This window comes from Danio rerio, chromosome 16 (genome assembly GCF_052040795.2).
Source record: "Danio rerio strain M-AB ecotype USA chromosome 16, GRCz13ab, whole genome shotgun sequence".
Taxonomy (NCBI): domain Eukaryota; kingdom Metazoa; phylum Chordata; class Actinopteri; order Cypriniformes; family Danionidae; genus Danio; species Danio rerio.
The window spans coordinates 10,211,100-10,231,187 of record NC_141036.1 but is presented as its reverse complement, the minus strand read 5'-3'; the positions used below and the strand labels follow the sequence as shown (position 1 = coordinate 10,231,187).

Sequence of the window (20,088 nt, the reverse complement as noted above, 5' to 3'; positions counted from 1 at the left end):
TAACATGATTGATGCTTTTCTCTGTTTATTGCTGGTCTACGCTGACTTTACAATCTGATCAGCAGTTAATTGTGATCTAGATGACTCTGATTGATTGAGGTATTTTCTTAGTTTCTTTTTAACACAATAGATTTAGATTATCATTGAATGATTTGGTTGCATGTAGACATACTGTAGCTACTGAAATATGTCTTGTCTAAATTCAATTTTTTCCTTCAGTCATGTTTGTCCTTTTGTTTGTAATTTGAGGTTATTTTTGGACCTTAATATCTTATATTTCATGCTTGTGGTTGTCACGAATAATTGCAAAAATGTGTAAAATAAGGCTAGGTGTTGCAGCTTTAGTAATTCTTCAGCCGTTTTGATATGATTTGAGTTTTGAATGCTCTTTTTCAGCTAAAAAATGTAATGACAAACCAACTGTTAATGCATCACACAAACTTCATACAATATTTTTGTTCTCAGGCAGTTTGATAATGTAATTGGATTGACATAATGCAGTCTGCTTATGTTCCGTTTTCCTTTGTGGTACCAAAGAATGTTTATAATTCGACTCCAGAATCCCATGGGAATCTTTGACTCAGCACCAGAACACCAGTGTTCAAACATGTCTGAAACAACAGGAATGTCTGTCACAAACCTGCTTTCGCAACCTCTGCTTTTTTACGCAGTGCAATACGATTTTGACAATTAATGCATTCACAGTTTTTGTCTTTTTTTTTTCTGCTGAATGCAGCTTCCTGTCTACACTAAAGCTTTTCTTTTAAAGTGCTCACTCATTTTGACTGCAAATTAGTCTGTGGTTTTGTGAGGGTCTCTTTCAGTGCAGCTCTGACAGATGACCTATTGAAATCGCTATAGAACTGTCTGCCTGTTGCCAGGGCAACACTAGCTCGCTTCTGCTTTTTATTCAATCACGTGACTGGCTCTTGACGTCACTGGGGGAGGGTCGCTGCCAGAGTTTGGTCCACTCTTGACTGCATAGGGCTTCGAAGAATCTTGAGTACTTGTTGAATTGACACGGTTATTCTTGTTCTCTGTGATCTCTGTACTTGGTCTTTTAAAACTCCCATCATCGTCAGCTATAAACTGCTGGGTTATGGACTGTTGAAGGCAGTGGATTGCAGGGGAAAATAGAAAAAAAAGAGTAAAAGAGAGGTAAGTCGTGCTCCATTTCCTTTTTTTTCTGTAGTAATGCTATGTGGTTTAACAGTATATGATATCACAGAAGAGGTGAGATTTTATTGCTTCGGTTATGCAAGATGTCAGCGTGCTTGTGCGCAGCTGTTGCATGCTTTCTTCATATGCTAACAGCACATAGGGGGTCTCGGAGTAGGAGAAAGGATGTAACTCCTTTGCGCAGATCGTTTCCTCTTATCTTTCCCTGCCATTTCCGATCTCGTCTATCTCTTTACATTTGGCATTTGTTTGTGGGTTGAATTAGTAGTAAGATATCTACTTGTATCATTCCAAGATCTGAATTTTGCCGTGTTTTCATGGCAGAAATGGCTATGTAAAAAGCCTCTCAGGAAAAGAGGAGAGATGAAGGAGCTGGCATAATCAGTTCTCTGCTCATCCTCAACTTTTCATTTTCACCTTCCCCCACACTTTCACTCTTTGCTTAACCAATGCATGTGGGTGAGCGTGCGTTAAGAATGCTTACTCCGAGGAGATGCACTGGCTCTGAATACTAGAAAAGCCCCACCCCCGTCACATTGAGCGTGGGTGGAGGGTGATTGGTGGCAAGAAAAGAAACATTATTGCTAATTTGTGGAGTGTGTTTTTTTTTAATTACTCAGTTTGGTTTAGAAAACACAATGGGTAAGCACTTGTATTATCACTTTCAACCAAAGAACAGATAATCTCAGATCTCTTTCTAGCAGACGGTCCATTTTGCTAAGGGCGTAAGATGCATTCCGTTACTAGCTAATTTACCAACAGCTTAGCTAACAATGTACCTGAGGGGCAGACCTAAAGCGACTTCATGTGAGACATTGGTTATTAGATGTTATTGGGTCCCTGCAGTGAGGTGGCAGCATTTCCTATACACACACTCATGCACACATGGCTTACTGGTAGTTTAGAAACACATGGCACCAGAGACGAACACACTTCTGCAATGGAGGCCTGCTGGCAGTATGGATGAGAGACGCTGCTGGCAGGTTGTTCTGCACAGCCCACGTGTGTGGGAGGAGATTATCCTCGCTGCAACTACTGCTATTGTATGTTATCAGCCCTGTCTGTTATTACAGTGTGCGCGTGTGTGTGTGTTATGCACAGTGTGTAGGTGGTGCTTGTGTGTTGTATCTATTAAATAACTTATATTCACCCCCCCCCCCCCCCCCCCCTGTCCAACTTCCATGTGCTTTTTTTTTAAAGCGTACTCGTACTCATGAGCAATTAATGGCATAATGTTTACCTCAAACCTACACAACTACTTTTAATGGGTTGATTTTTAATTTAAGATTAACACAAAGTTTTTTCCATTTCTGGAGTTTTAGATGATTTTTTTTGTTTGTTTGTTAGCAAATGATCAAAACAACATAGGTGACGCTTAATATTATGGTGCATTGTTGCACATGTTCCATGTACTTACTGTAGTAATTACGATAAGTTATGCATACTTTAGTGTAACTACCTTACAACTTATTATTAAAATTATAAAATTATTCAACTATTTCAAGTCATGTCTGTGCATTTGCACAGAAAAGTCATAAAAATGAATGGTTATATATATTCATTTTAATAACCCAATCCATTACTAACCAGATTTTAGGCGTAAACTGACCTGCTGCTATTTCAATATTCAGTAGTTCGGTTTATCAAGCTTTTGGTTGTCAGCCTTCCTCTTTTATTACACAGTTTAAAGGCGTAGTAGGTAATTGTCTTCAGATACTTTTTTTGTTGTGCTGGTTGAAAGTCTTTTCACATTCCAATAATAATAATTAAAGTAAATGATCTAAATGCGTTTATATTTGTGTTTACATTCTGGGCAAGGTATAAGACTAAAAAATGTTTATACAATTAAATATTGACTGGCCAACATTTCCCATAATTTTGATGAGTAGACCAAACAGTTTGTCAGCAAATGTAAATTTGAACAACGGCACATCCGTTCAAGCGGACCCACCGATGTGCGTTCACGTGGGCTGCGGTCACAAGGACATGAGTGACAGTGCTAAATACAAATGCTCAATCAACTTTTAAAATCCTGAATCAGTATTGGAGTAACTGTTGCACACTGGAGGAATGATGACACAATGACTGAAGGATTTCTTTTAGACAGGTTAAGTTTGAAAACCATTTTAGTCACGCAAAGCTGATGTAGATTTTGTTTGTATTACAAATGGGTTATATGGACAAAAGTGTTGTTCAGCCACTGAAATCTTCCGGCAGAAGCTTAATGTGACTATTTTCAGTTTTATAAGGGACCTTTTACAGCATCAGTAATGTAAAATTTTATTTAGATTAACAACAAAACATAATAAATAGCTTTATTCTGCCAAGCCTGATTTACTTAACATTAGGTGAAGTTGTTTTCATATTCACTTTGGTTCATTTTTGAACAATGACAACCTGTGACGCGGCCCCTATATTGTGTACCATGCTACTTTGCTACATAACCTCAAACATGCTAGATATAACACATTTTTTTTGTTTGTTTAGAATTGTAGTATTATTAAGTACTATAAAGTTTCCGAACTAGCGAATGACATGATCTAGTGGGTCTCTGTCATCTTTAATGCGCTTGTTCGTGATTTTCAGACTGTTTGATTTATTATTATTTTTTAAATAATTTATTTAAGCATCTACAATAGCCATCTATTTATTCATTTATTCTTTGCTTTAAAATCATTTTGAAAGCTCTGTGAACATTGTACACCCAGCACATGAGCATTATTGACGACATTAAGCTAAAAATTTCATTTTGGGCTTTGAATAAAGAGTGAAAGCTTGGTTTGACCACTTGGTTTGTTTGATTGAAGAACGATAGAAACGAAATGACATAGACAATGAAGATGCACATTAGTTTAACCTCAAATTCCGTTTCTAAGCATGCATACAAAATATGCAATAATAATAGCGCCATATGCAAAAATAAATAGCGTTATTCTGCCTAGCCTGATTTACTTGACATTAGGTGAAGTTGGCTTTATATTCACTTTGATTCATTTTTGAAAAATGACAACTTGTGACAAGGACCCTATGTTGTTTACCATGTTACTTTGCTTGCTAACTACATAACTGCAAACATGCTAGATATAATAGTTTTTTTTTTGTTGTTGTTCAGAATTTTAGTATTATTAAGTACTATAAAGTTTTCCAACCTGTCGAATAACAATCTAATCTAAACATAATCGTTTCCATCATCTTTAATGCGTGCGTTCGCGATTTCAGGAGCCGTGGCTTTGGACACAGGGGAAGGATTGTATTTGAAAGATACTATGCTAAGCGGTTAGCATTCGGGCAGATCATCTACTGCACCTTTAAGTCCATAATCAAACTTAAAATGAAGTAAAAATGTTGCTGTAACAGGCTCTGTTGCAACCACTGTTAAACAATATCTAGTGTTGTAATGACAAGTTATTTCTGTTGTCTTGAGTAATACGTTTCTTGCAGCTCACCATAATCAGAAGGTGCAGCTTATTGAAAACTTTTTGTTTTTAATTTAAGGGGAAGTTTTTATGCTGTGTTGTGTCTTTTCACACACACTTTATAAGTATTAGATATCTCAGGGCTCAAAATTGACTCTTGTTTTTAAGCACATTAGGAGCACATTTTCAAACACATTCTCACTCCCCACTCATCACATGCTCAGTCAGGACTTCTCATCGCTTTGTGATGCTCGGGTTGCCTTTCAGCATCGTATTATGACAAGCAGGGTTCTCCGATTATTTTGATTCATTTTTTCAGGCAGCAATGTTTTAATTTGCGACAGACAACCTCTAAACTGTGCAGCAAATGGATGCTTGGATCACATCAATTCCTCCCACATATAACCCATCATGCCTTGGAAGACTTTTGAATAAATTGCGACTCTAGTTGTGTCTGCATACTATATCCTGTGTTTTATATTGACAAATGGTTAGGTTTAGTGCCAGGAGTTGGGTTATGTGCTTACAAATGTTCATAATTCAATGTAAGAAATAATTTTGACTGTATACTTTATAAAATTCACACTCCAGCAATGCCAGAAAATATGACCCATTGTATCAGTTAATGTTATGGATAAAATTGGCCATGCCTTTTGTGTCAGCATATTACCAAGGCTTTCTTCTTTAAAGCTATGGAGGACCCTACACATTGCAAAATGATGGATCAATATGTAATAATTTGGGAGTGAGAATGTGTTGATGTTTAGGAGCTGAAAATTAAGTCCAACAACTGCAATGCAACTTGCAATCACTGTCCTGAATATGTGTTAGTGCTAGTGAATGAGCAAATTTCACAGTCGGGCCACTGGTTTTATTTAAAGAAAAAATAAATAAATAAATAAATAAAGCCACCTTTTCTGTTGCTGTATCTATATTCACCACATGATCACTATCTTGGTATTACTTTATCTGCGTATTAAGGCAGTTGACAATAGAAATCTATCAGCATTCTTTTAATTTTTATCTTTTCTTCCCTTTACTTTTTGTACACTAGTTAGCTGCCTGTCATGAGGCAGTGGAGTGCGGTGATAGGGTTGACTGTTAATGTGGATGTTCATTTTAGTTAAATTTACTGAATGAGAGGTGACGTTTGTTAACAGAATTTTAACCATAAGAATAGAGAACCGATTCAACTTTGAATGGATAACCTATTAAAATACCTCAAATAGTTTTTCAGGTGTTTATTTTTACTTGTGCAAATAGCAGCATAAAAGCATATTAGCTATATTATTACATGCTGTTTTGTTGGTCTCAGTGAAAATGTGAATTTTGTGTGCGAATATTTGGTTAGCATTCCAGAATGTGGGACTATACTGAAAAACAGCTTCCAATAGAATGAGACGTCTAACCCAAGTCTCTATCGGCTGAAAAAAATAACTGTTGCATTTGACAGCAAGCAAGATCAAATATGTAGTGATATGAATATATAGTAAATAAATAGTCTATGTAGTACATAAATAGGCCATTATTTACTATATATACTATACATTTTGTTTGCTTTAAAATCATTTCGAAAACACAGTGAACATCTACATCCAACACATGATCAATATTGATGACATTAAGCTAAAAATGTCATTTTGGGCCTTGAATAAAGAGTGAAAGCTTGGTTTGACCACTTGGTTTGTTTGATTGCGTCATAAGAAACAAAATGACAGAGACATTGAAGATGCACATTAGTTTAACCTCAAATTCGATTTGTAATCATGCATACTAAATATGTAATAAACTAATAATAATTGAAAGTGCAAAGAAGCAAAGAAGTTCATTTTACTTTGAGGCATTGCTTAAAATATTTAGAAATACAATATCCATTGTGCTGTCAAACAAATATTTGTGAATTGTGAAAATGATGTAGTGTTTGCTTTTGAAATTGTTTACAAAACCATACAAGTCTATTATTGTAAGATAAATATACACAGTATATATATGTGTACTCTGTAACTATAACTATTTTTTTTTGTGCAGCCCCAAAGTGAAGTGACACAAAATACATAAATGTAACGCCATTAGTGTAAGGAAATCAGTTACCCATCTAAGGGTTGATTATAGAAAAATAATTGGTTGTTAAATGCTGCAAATGAGAATCATATATTCCAGTGGTAGGAGCCCTGTAAATATTTCAAACCTATGAATATATGTTTATATCTGTTTGTAATGCATATAATCATAAGATATGATGAACTTTAGTATATAGCAGTTTCCATTTCAGTTCCATTTCATTTACTGAAAGGGCCTCAAGGCAAAAAAAGTGTACACTGTCAAAGAGGCTTAGATTTGCTCTCAGTTTGAAATGAATAGGAGTCATTTTTGCCCTGTTTGTGTCCTGCTCATTCTCTGCAGGGCACCTCATGTCAGAAAATATCTGCCACCATGCTGAGAACTGATCACAGCTGTTCTTGTTTTGTTACGCTCTTGAGTGTTTCATGCTGCTATTTCTCCCATACATTTTGGAATGGATTTCTGTGGTTTATAAAAGTCTCAATTCCTCATTACACAACTTAAGGCCTTAAAAATAACTTAAATTAGAGCAGAACATTTTAAAATCTTGAAATCAATGCAGTAATTCATGCATACAAAGTGCAAAAAAAATTAAATATTGATGATAATGCATACAAATACAAATCCCTGAGCATTGAGGTCACACTTTACAATAAGGTGCCATCAGTTAATGAGAATGAACTAAGAATGAACATCTTTGTACAGCATTTAATAATGGTACAGACAGAAATAGGCTAAGTTAAGTTTTAAATGTAGCCCAATATACATATATTATATATAAATCTCAATTTAACACATGCCTATAGCAGCATAAACTGCAGGATGTTGATTCATTGAGATATCACGTGCCAGTGATTATCAGAGATGCATGAGAACAAGAGTAAGCTACATTACAAATAATATCAATCCCTTTACAAGGGTTAAATAATGACCCTGACCCTTATAGTTAAAAATAAGAGTATTAGTTTACACATTTTAACTAGGGATGTAACGGTATCAGAATTTCACGGTACGGTAATACCTCGGTATGAATGTCACGGTACGGTATTTATTGAATCATTTACAGGAAAAAACAAAACTTATGAAAATACTCCAAAAAAGTGCCAAAAGTGTCAATGACATACAAATTAGCCATCTATCTGTAAGCTTTGAAACAGGAACTTCAATTTTAATAACAAAAAATTATTAAACCATGTAAAAACAATAAAGTTTCAATTTAGTATTGTTGAAAACTCATCACATTCAACATTTAATCACACTCAGCCCATCTACACAGATGAGAGCTCTGCTAGTCGGACTTCTCATCAAGCATCTCCCGCTGGATCTAATCTCACTATATTTATTAAACGGGATATTACATTTATCTTGTTGTCTTTATCTAACGACATATTCCCTGACTTTGGTCATTGGAATCTATTACTTGTTCTCAGGTAACGTGTTTTGGCTGAGTGCAAAGATAAGTTAATGATTAATGTAACCACGTACATTCTGTATATTGACTGATCGCTTGCCTTTATTTCCTATAATGTATAAACTTATTGTATGTTATACTTTTAAAATGGCCATTATCGATTATTAAAACTGATATTCAGCAAAAGAGAGGCTGTGTTTCGTATTTTCACTGAAATTGAAAGGAGGCAGTTGTTATCGGCTCCGTTTTGTTATAAATATCCACACAGTGAAGATGACGCTCATCTTATGCAGCACGACGCCTCAACATGTCTGTTGTCTAAGTTGCTAATATTAAAATGAAAATAGGCAGTTCCTTAAATCATGTTTACATTTTATTGTTGATAAAGTGAAACAACGAAGCCAGGGTGATGTGAATGAAGTTATAAAGTACATTGTTCCCTTTGAAGATTTACCCGTGTCCTCGGTATAGTCTGCTTTTCCATATCAAACTGAGAAGAAGAGACTGCAGCCTTGATCAAACTTGCGAAGTCTGAACTTACAAGGAGAGGATGCAGGACTGGACTGTGCGTGTTAGGCTACTTAATATTCAGGAAAAGCCCCAATCAGAGAGGCGAACGTCTGCAGCCCCGCCTCCGTTTTCAGGTGTCTCAGTTTTCCATTATCCACACTGAGACATTATCCACACATTTCGAAACGCTCCGTTTTCGGCGCTCGGAGCTCTTTTCATCCCCGCTTCTAGCAGCACACTCCATTTCCGCATTACTGGATCTGTAGCGACAACAGACTGCAAGGGATGATGGTCAAGCATGGGCTGATGGGTATTGTAGTTTTTGCTACCTCCCGTTCGCTTCATTCGCCTAAGCAAATTTTCTCAGAAGACCTATAGTTTTACCGAGTCATGCGACTTCGGTAATATCGAAAAAAATTAATATTGCGGTATGACGGTATTTACAATACCGTTACATCCCTAATTTTAACGAATGAATCTGAGGTTAAACTGAATCGCAGGCTAGATTAAATATCTTGAATATATAAATATAAAGTAAAACCTAACATACATGGAAGAAGTTGCACTGCTCAACTGAAATGCTCAGCTTTGTGTCTGTTAAAGAGCCCAAATTATACATAAAATAGGGTCATATTTTGGTTGTAAGGGTCTCCAACAACAGTCTAATATGCATGCAAGGTCAAAAAACACTTTCATGGTTTTATAATCTGCATTTATTTTTACCTAATTATTCCAGCGACTCCTGTATGAATCGTTCAGTGATTCATTTGTTCCCAAACCCCTCCTTAGCGCGAAGCTAATCTGCGCTGATTGGACCGATGACAGTCTGTCGTGATTGGTCGACTGCCTTCAGTCAGAGAGTGAAATGGCCAATAGCCAATCAGCAATATAAAAGTAATCACAGTTCATACACGCTCGATAGTGTGGGCGTGGATTTTAGCTGCCACACACACACAAAAACACACACACACACCTCCGGACGACAACGCTCCCGCTTCCGCCCGCACCCGCCAGGTTTTAGCCTGAACCCGACCGCTCCCGCTTATATTTAGAATTTCTTGTCCCGGTGCCCGAACCGCCCCGTTTTCTGCCCGCCGCGCCCGATCCCGCTAAAGAGCGGGGGAGAACATAACCGAAAATCACCCAGCAAAACAGTCCAGAGACAGCCAGACAGAGCTCTCTCTCTCTCTCTCTTTCTCTCTCTCTCATACGCGCGCACTAACACATACACACAAGCGCCAAGCAGACACACAGGCAGGCAAAGCTCTGTCTCATTCGCATAGCAATATCCACGATATTGCTAGACAGCCCGCTCCCGTCCCAAATTAAACCTGTTACCGACCGCTCCCGCGATTGATTCGGAAATTTATTCCCGCGCCGCAGAAATCTGGCGCGGGGACAGCCGCGGGAATGCAGACCTCTACCACGGAGCTCCGTAAACAAACAGCACGCGTCGCGTTTTTAACGTGACTTTGCACGCGATAAGAGAATATAGCCAGTTAACCTGATACAGTACACTCGGTTACAAGTAACAAATCACAACTAAATACATTTGCAAGCTAGAGTCAACGAGGCAACTTTAATCGCACGTACTTACACTTGAGAAATGGAGGAAGAAACTCATCCTGACGTCCATTAGTAAGTTAATCTTTACTGATCCTTACTTTAACAAACGCAGATGAAGTATTCTTTGTAGCCTGTAGTCTCCAGAAGTTTCCAACTGCTTGGTTATAATGCTGAGGTTTCATCTCTGGGTAGAGAATCGATAATGTCCATCTGCAGTGTGACTTCAATCGACCGGCATGTTTGTGTGTGTGTGTGTGTGTGTGTGTGTGTGTGTGTGTGTGTGTGTGTGTGTGTGTGTGTGTGTGTGTGTGTGTGTGTGTGTGTGTGTGTGTGTGTGTGTGTGTGTGTGTGTGTGTGTGTGTGTGGGTTTCTGCGTCAGAGGGCGGGGCCTCAGGTTTGAAATCTCCCGGGTTTGCGCATGCACGTGAATAACTTGGTTTCGTTCGTACATCATGGCGAAACACCTAATGACTCGGTATCAAGGCGACTCGTTTGAAGCACTATGAGTCGACTCTTTTATAGATGAATCAACCGTTTTAAACACTGTATTCTTAGAGATTTAAGCCTTAGCTGGATACTTCACTTCACTTAGAGCTGTGTTACACACTACATGGAGGGGAATTTTCAAAAACCCATAATATGGGCTCTTTAATGTGAGCTCTGCTCCAACAAGCTGTTGCAGATTTACAGATGGGATGAAATTATTAGGCTACCTGGAATGCATATGAATTGTCTGTATGTGGTATTTCTGCTAAATGAGAGAAGGTGGTTAATAACCTATTTTAATTTGTCTTTGCTTTTAAGTCCACGGTTGTGTAGGCCTGCTGTAGGTTTTTTAATTACTGTAAAAAAACTGTAACTGTATATATTTTTTGTACTATAATTAACTGTACTCTATAATTACTTATTTTCCTATTTTTCTTTTGTATTTTTTAAAGATTATGCTAATCACTTTCTGATGTCTTAAGTGTGATTTATTTATTTTTTTTTTTAATGCTCTCTCTCTATCTAAACAATTGTGATTGATATCTAGCAGAATTTGTATTTATGCATTTTATCCATGCAAATGTATTATAAAATGTATTTCTTTTATCCGTGTAAAATGTGTTAAGCCCTAAAAAATGGTTGGTTAACCTTTTAGGAAACCTTCTTAACTTCGTTCATAAAATAGCATGTTGTTTACTTGGTTTTTGAGGGGTTTTTTTTTGTAACTTTGTTTATTTTGAACATTCAATTGAGTACAGTCATACAGCTTTTCAAGGTACATTGGTATCTCAGTATGGGAACTTAGGTGGTATAAAAATTATGTGCATTATTGTCAGGTGTATTTACTACACAGTAGTACTCAAATTTTGTGAATTATCAAGTGGAAAACAGCATAAAGAGAGAAGAAAAAAATAATAATAGGAAAAAGATAAAATAAAAAAACAATAATCGAAAATAAATAAAAGTTTAAACACTATTTACATCCAGGGTTAGAACACATGTCATAATATAGTTCCTTCAAGAGTAATCTCAAGTGGCCATCTTCATTATACATATGGGTACACATTATAATATGAATAAGTGTAATCATATACATGTACATGCATTAGCATATATTTATCTATGGTTTTTGAGTTTTGCTTTGGTACCCAAATTGATACTGACAACCATGTATTTTCACTGGTATTGGTACTAAGTACTGAAGTTTTGGCACTGTTAGAACTCTACAGCAAATTGCCGTAAGCAATGTGAACTGGTTCTTTTAAAAATATAAGAAAATATGACAATTTTCTCTTTCATGTATTGAAATACATGCATATACAAAAGGTCATTTCTGGTTAATGACACTCTACCACTGTTCTGGAATGGACGTGTGAATGGTGGTTTTGCATAAAATTATGCATGTGTGAACACCTGTGTGAACAGCACATTTTTAATTTACCCGTAAAGTTATTTCTAGTCATTTCCTGCTATTTACCAGTATCATGGTCTGAAATGCCTAGTGACTAACACTGGAGAGATAGTTCACCCAAAAAATGAAAGTCAATGCCTGTACTTGCTTCATTGCTTTTTTTACACTACATATTTCAATCCTGTATGGGTTTCTTCCATTAAATACAAAAGAAGCTATTTTGAAGAAAGCTGCAAACATGAAACTATTGGTCAAGTTTGCCATATTGTCTGATTAAATTCATTCAAGATTTGGTGCTGTGTTTACATGAGACACCATCTATTCTGATGTGGCATTTACATGGGCCACTTTTATTTGGAATGCAGTTGAAATTCAATTTGGAATCGCAATTTGCATTTGGGTAGATGTTTGAGAAGTTAAGTGTGTGCATTTAGGCTGCATAAAGATTTATTTTTATTATCATTATTATTATTAATTTATTTTCTTTTTGGCTTTGTCCCTTTATTAATCTGGGGTTGCCACTGCGGAATGAACCGCCAACTTATCCAGCATATGTTTTACGCAGCGGATGCCTTTCCAGCTGCAACCCATCACTGGTAAACATCTATACATACTCATTCACATACACACACTACAGAAACTTTAGCTTACCCAATTTAGCACATATCTTTGGACTTGTGGGGAAAACCGGAGCACCCGGAGGAAACCCACGCGAACAAGAGGAGAACATGCAAACTCCACACAGAAATGCCAACTGACCTAGCTGAGGCTCGAACCAGCGACCTTCTTGCTGTGAGGTGATTGCTACCCACTGCGCCACCGTGCTTCTTCTTCTCCTTCTTCTTTTACTTCTTCTTTCTTCTTCTACATCCATTTGAAATGACTGCACTCAAGTCATAAGTGCATTAGTATATTTAAATCAAAATTATAGGCAAAACTTTACATTTAATATTGAAAATAAACATAAAACATATGGCAGTCTCTCACGGTGAATATCACCAAACTGAAAGCAAACAAAGTTTCCAGGCCTCGTCCACTCTCATCTTCCACTGCTGCCCTTCCATCTAGGTGGAGCACACAGGTGACACTCATTAACACACACGCCACCAGCCCCATACTGCAAAACATCATGATATACATGCAGAAACTCTTCAAAAGGAAGAAACTGTCTAGACATCAGTTACCTAAAAATGATTTCTGTTGGTGATTGAGTTGAATCCCTTTAAGAGATGCGAAATGGAAAATAAAATGGCAGTTGTCTTTCTCTTTTTTTGCACTGTACACAGTCCATTGGAGTTTTAAAGTTGCCATGAAATCAAATTTCATATTTTTTATCTATGTAGTTGTTCTTGTTATAAACGTTGTATCTGTGCACTTTGTTGTTTTTCTAAAAATGTATTTGCCCTCTTCAAAATGACTTTTTCACTTCCTGGTCACATGGAATTTCTTTAGGGCAGGCATATCAGTGGGTGTCTCATTTTTGCTCTGAATTCGGTCATTTGTCAATCTTCCTTCATTTTGTTAGCGACATCTGTGTTTCAACGATTTAATCAGCTCTCAAAGTTCAAAATAATCCACCACCCTACTTTTTAATTTTTTATGTTTATTTCATCATGCTAGCAGAAAAAAAAGAACAGTAGTAACTTCCGTTTCATGACGACTTTAAAGTCTGATACGTGCTTTTGGAGGGAAAAAAACATGTGGCTTACTTTATTGCATGCATTTGTATGACCCATATATTATGGCTGTGTAATTAATCAAAATTCAATTTCGATTTTGGCCTTTAACGATTATAAAAAAACATTAATCGAGATAAAGTGATTATTGCATTATAATCCGCCCCTTTCAAATAGTCTGCATTCGTTCCCATGCAAAGCTCAGTTAAACGTGGAAATTAGTGAAAGCATGTAACATGCATTCGATTTGTTCATGTTTTTACAAACACAAAACAGAGCAGCTCTGTGCATAGCTGAGAATAGCAGAACACACACATGTAGTCATCTTAAGGTGAGTGTCTAACTATAGCTCAAATACATGCAAACATGTCAAAACGTGGTGCTTGGTTATTAACCCTTGTTTATGTGAAGTCTTAAATTTAACTTCTTAAAACCTTCAGAGACCCTCTGTACATTTTCTGTAGAAATGTTTTTTTATTTATTAAATTTTTTTTTTTTTAAGAGAAATTTATTTCATAGCTTTAAGCTTTTTCTGTTTACTTGGACATATCAAGTGGCTTCTTAACTAATGAAAACTCAAATGTTTAGTTTATACCTTATTAATCCAACATGTATTTCACATTAAACACACTGCCATAGTTAAAAATATGCTTGTAGAAGATTTGGACGGGGTGCAGTTGTGCTCCTTTTTAGTTTGTTTTATTTATGAATTTTTTTTAGTAAGATCTGTTAATAATAATCGGTCTGTTTTCCCATTTTTATTACAGTTGTTTATTTCTTGGCAAGTCAAAATTGAATGTCTCCTAATATATTCAGCATAATTTCTGCCTGTCCCTTGATCTTTTTCTGAACATAAATAAAATGCAAAAGGGACCTTGATCACATAAATGCTGTAATGAAATGTATTTTCACCAACATAACTTTCTTTTCTGCTCCAACAGTTTTTTTTACCTTCATGTTGTCAAACAGGTTATGATTTTGCAGATACTCTCAAAAAAAGACACTTATCTATCAGTAATGATTAGGACTGTGCTAAAGTCTTTCTCAAAAATGTATTGTAATGTTTTTTTAGGGTCCTAAATCTATATATATATTTAATATATGTCATTGTTGTTTATTTTATTTATAAGAGTTTTATCTGTTATAAGTGTAATAAAGACACCAGGAAAGTTTTTCATTTTAAACGATTTTCATTGTCACCCTGGATCATGTCAACCAGACATTTCAGGAAGAACACGGAATATCTGAGATTCATGACTGCACTTTTGCCTGAATTTGGTCAGGATATTCTGTGGAACAAGAAATTGTTTCCTTTCTGGTCATGATAGTTTCCTATTTAACCTCTGGAGTATTTCAGTTTCCTTGTGTTCACACAAATTGTACAGTTGTGTTCATATCAACAGCAATTAAAAAAAAACACTAAAAGAGGTCTGCTGTTGGTGCTCAATAGATAAAAGTCTCCACAGTCCTTTGTTTATTTTCTTTGTCAACAAGATGCTGCATACTTTAGCATGAACATTTAAACTCTCTTTAGATAATTAAAATATATGACCTTATACCTGCAATCAAAACAGTAGACTGGCTAAATAAAAATGCAAATTCAGAGCAACAATATAGAGTTTCCCTGATCAACACATTAGACAAAGCAGCGCTGCTTTTAAAAATGGTGTTTAACATCCCTTATTCAGAGGTTATATGAAAAAATGCAATCAAAGCTTATCTAAAGACAGACTCAAAGACAAAATTTCCCCTCATACGTCAAGAACTGTAAGCTGCACAGATTCTAACCTATGTTTCTGAGATTATAATATATAATTGGTTATTGTGAGTTATTTAATACAACCAAAAATTCAACACGCACTAAACCTTAGTATATTGAACATTACACATGGGGTATGCTTACTCCAATTGCAAATGTAATTTTTTTTAATATTCTGCACATTTTCTTCCCAAATTTGAAACAATGCTGCCTTATAAAAGTCAAAGCAATCGGCTAAACATAAACTATAAAGAAAACTGCCAAACATTTAGGTCATCTCTGTACAGTTTTTTGTTTAATGCTAAAAACATCACATGAAGGAACAAAATGAATGAAGGTCCCCATCACAAAAAGTGACAAGTCTGATACAACACTTGCGCTGCACATAGTGGATGAAATAACAGTCTGGGAAGAGGCTGAAAGTTGAAACGGTGAGCACAATACTGATCAACCTTTTAGGCACAGTTCAGCAAGATCTTAGCAAGAGGTCATGTTATTTGGATCACATGACAACACAGCTTTTCAACATTGTTTTACTATCATTTATGCATTTATGAGCGAGATACAAACACTGACCTTAGGATTCCTGTGTTAAGCAGTGTGTGTGTGTGTGTGTGTGTGTGTGTGTGTGTGTGTGTGTGTGTGTGTGTGTGTGTGTGTGTGTGTGTGTGTGTGTGTGTGTGTGTGTGTGTGTGTGTGTGTGTGTGTGTGTGTGCGTGCGCGCGCACATTGTTAAACATGTAACATTCTGTGTTTTATAATCAGTGTTATGGGTAACGCATTACAAGTACACTGAAAAAAATTATTCAGAGATGATTCCTTGGATTTACTCATTTTTTATGTTAAGTGGTTGTAAACAATTTATTTGTGTTGAATGTAAACAAACAAATTAAGTTTAAATTTAATTTATTTGTTTTAAATTAACAAATAAATTGTTTGCAACAGTTCTGCATGCAACACTTTTTTCAGTGTAACGCGAGTTACGTAATAGTATTATTTCTAAGTAACAAGTGACGCATTACTTTTCAAAATGAAGTCATAATATTTGAGTTACTTTTTAAAAAATGTAATACAAGTTACTTTCTAGTTAATTCACTATTAAAAAACTAATTTCAGAATTAAAATGATTGTAGTCATGTTGAATCCTGCATGCAGTGAGTGAAAGCAGAAACAGGCAGAAAGGAAGATTGCAGAGACTTACATTTCTGCCATAGAAATATTCTCTTTAATTTGAACACATGGAAGGAAATGAAATAAGGATTATCTAAATGGACAGTGATTTTACATTTTGCATGAAACTTTCATTAATCTGTATATATGGTATGTAATGCACTGGGGTCTGGAAGTTCTAAAAAAAAAAGCATTATCCTACAATAATTTATGTGTGTTTTTCTAAGGGTCAGTGAAGGTTTTTGCAGTGTGTTGTTAATTGCAGAGCTCCTCTATTAAAAAAAAGAAAAAGAAAAAAAAAACTGAAATTTCTGTAAGAGATCAAGCCTCAGCCAGATCAGGAAAAAGTAACGCAAATGTAACGTAACACATTACTTACCATAAAAAGTAACTCAGTAATGCAACTTTTTGGGGGACTAACTCAATATTGTAATGCATTATTTCTAAAGTACCTTTCACTAACACTGTTTGTCATTACTGTAAACAGAATAACTGAAACTAATTTATAAATGAACAGAAATAAAAATAGAGCAGGAAAGTTTAAAAAGTGTGAAGCTCAAGATGTCAGTGCCATTTTTTCAGTCAAGTCCTGTGCAAGATGTAACATTCAAATAAACACTTTCACCACCTACTGAACAGCACCTGTTTGACCGCTCACATAAAATAAAAGACACATTAAGAAGCTTCTCGATCAATCCCTAATTGACCTATTATTTTACATTTTTCACTAACAACTCCTAACATATTTGTCTAAAACGCATGACTGACTAACAAACTGAAAATGACATTAGTCTCTCTGCTGAATCAGATAAAAGTAACGGCGTATAGAAATAGTCAGAAATTCTCTTCCACGCCATACACAATACTGTTCTCTTGTCTCTCCAAATGGCTAAATACAGATTTCGAGCAGCAGTCTTCCATCTAAAGATGCAAACATCTGTACTCTCATTGATTTGTTTTCTCTCTGCTAACCAGTGCTGCATGTAGTGCCGGTTTCCATGGCAACATGGCAATAGGTCACAGAGATTCATTATTGTACATGAACACAGCATTGCTAACTGTGTTGTAATTAAGCCCCAGCCTGTCCTCTGTGTTCAAATTGGTGTTCAATTAAATCAGATACGTAATACATGCCTGTCAGCCATAACACCTCAAGCACGTGACAAATGAAATTGAAGTCTTGTGAATGTAGCTCATAGTTAATGCAGTGTGACCTCAGGATCTGCTCTTCCTGTCGTTTTCTGCTTAAGATAGCTTAAACTGAACATGTAGTTGCAGAAATGCCCCTATTATACATTAAAAAGGGTCATATTTCGGTTATATGGGTCTCCAACAACATACTGATATGCATGCAAGGTCAAAAAACACTTTCATGTTCTTATAATATGAATTTATTTTTACCTAATCATCCCAGCGACTCCTATATGAATCATTCACTGGTTCATTTGTTCCCGAACCCTTCCTTGGTGTGAAGCTGATTGGACTTATGACAGCCTGTTTTGATTGGTCGACAGCATTCAGCGCGAGACAGTAAAATGCCCAACCGGGTTTGTCAAGCCCCTGGGTTCCCAACATTGTTATAGAATCCAGTCGCAGCGGATGCCCGAAGCACGATTCATAGCTTACTCAACAGTGTTATTCAGACACCTTACCACCAAAAGTAGTATAGTTAAACACCAGCATATTGCTCCACTCTTAACTATGATACACATTCAGTATTAATCCATACAGTGGCAAAAGCTGAACTACTCTGAACCTTGCCACTGCACGTGTGTAGAAACAGCTGACAGTGGCCATAGCAACGACAAACAGCAGTAGAACACTGTGGCGAGGGGGCGTGGCTGAGAGCCGTGGGAACGTGGTGAGGCCACCGCGTAAGTGGATACACCTGCGGTGCGCACCTGCCTCGGATCCCACGGAAGGAGCTCTGGACCATAAAAGGAGGACCGATGGCAGAGGAAGGCGAGAGAGGACCGGGCCCGGGCATATTGTTTTACTTTTGCTTTCAGTGGAGACTGCCGTCCGTTTGTTTTGATTTAGACGGCAGTCTCCGTGAGGAGCTGCCGTCATTGTTATTAATAAATATTTTAAACCTGCGTCGGTTCTCCGCCTCCTTCTTCCCGGCGGCCAAAGGGCCGTAAACTTCATTACAAACACGAGCTCACAACAACATTTAAATTCATAAACAAAGCAGGGCGCATCACGTTTTTAATGTGGCATTAGAAACGATATGAGAATATATAGAATTAACCGTATACAGAACAAACGGTTACAAGTAACAAAACACAGTTAAATAGATCATTTGCAAGCTAGAGAAAACAATGAGACAGCCTTACACTTATGAAGTGTGTCACGTGCCAGATCTGATTTCATTAATTATCTTGGAGCTTTTCTACTTTCTCAGCTGTAGATCATTTGTATTTGCAATCATTTCTGTGGCACCTCTTGCGTGAAGTGTTAAATGTTTTCAGGGCTTACCTGTACTCTGCTTTGCCCAACAATCAAATCCCCAGCCGGGGAGTTGGTCATTTTCAAAAACCCACAATAGGGGCTCTTTAATGCACTCTTATCATACAACTGAAACATGGAAATGAACTGGCAGATGAAGCAGCAAAACAGGCCATCTCCTTGAAAGTGACAAAATGTTTAATTCCTCCTGAGGACTTGAAACCTACAATTAACTTGTATATAAACGAAACATGATAAAGGGAATGGGGTAACTGCACAAATAATAAATTACATGAAATTAACCCAAAAATAAATGATAGACACTTGGAAAATTATAATTTTGAGACCAGGCATGATCAAACTGTTTTTACTAGATGTCGAATTGGACATTCTAGGCTGACTCATTTGTATTTACTCAATAATGAAGCACCACCTTAATGTAATTACTGCCAGACTGCTCTTACCATGAAACCTATTTTATTGGAATGTGGAAGTATGAATACCATTAGACAAAATTTTTATAAGGAGAGTACTTTGGATAAATAATCTTAAGTTATTTATCTGAAATTGAACTGAAAAATCATATTTAACTTTGAATATATTTTTGTGTGAATTTTATTTATTTATATTTTATATCCAAGTAACTTTTTATTGTAATACAAATTTGCTTTTATCATGTAATATTTATGTATATCTATTTTGCCATATTTCATTGCTGATGTGGCAATCAATCAATCAATCAATCAATCAATGAGTACAATTGGCAAGTGGTTCAGTAAGGAATTTGGTTACATGTATTAAAAGATAACAGCAGTTTGTCTCCTCTGATCCTAGTCTTTGCATTTACTAGGGTGCTAAGCTGTTTTAAATAGATTTATGTGTGAAAAAGTTCCTTCAAAATTTGAGCTCAGAGAATCTGCCGTCTTGCAAAGTGACTCTGGGACATTTTATCCAACATAAATGTTTTAAGAGAAAAATGCTCCACGCTGTATTAG

At 36.3% G+C, this 20,088-nt stretch overlaps 1 protein-coding gene and 1 long non-coding RNA gene across 9 annotated transcripts in view; one reads left to right on the top strand and one right to left on the bottom strand.

Annotated features, from left to right (window-relative positions):
* ncalda (neurocalcin delta a) overlaps nucleotides 1-20,088 on the top strand; it is a 64,426-nt gene that overhangs the window by 27,572 nt on the left and 16,766 nt on the right. For 3 of the 8 annotated variants that reach the window (XR_015510530.1, XR_015510533.1, XM_087285808.1), the window contains exon 1: nucleotides 992-1,158. The gene's annotated coding sequence lies outside the window, so the exon portion shown is untranslated. 8 annotated transcript variants of the gene reach the window in all.
* LOC147840168 (uncharacterized) lies at nucleotides 1,085-15,120 on the bottom strand. Its single transcript, XR_015511035.1, has 3 exons — nucleotides 10,789-15,120; nucleotides 9,048-9,171; nucleotides 1,085-7,635 (listed from the first exon to the last, which is right to left on the bottom strand). It is a non-coding gene; the product is annotated as an uncharacterized LOC147840168 (long non-coding RNA).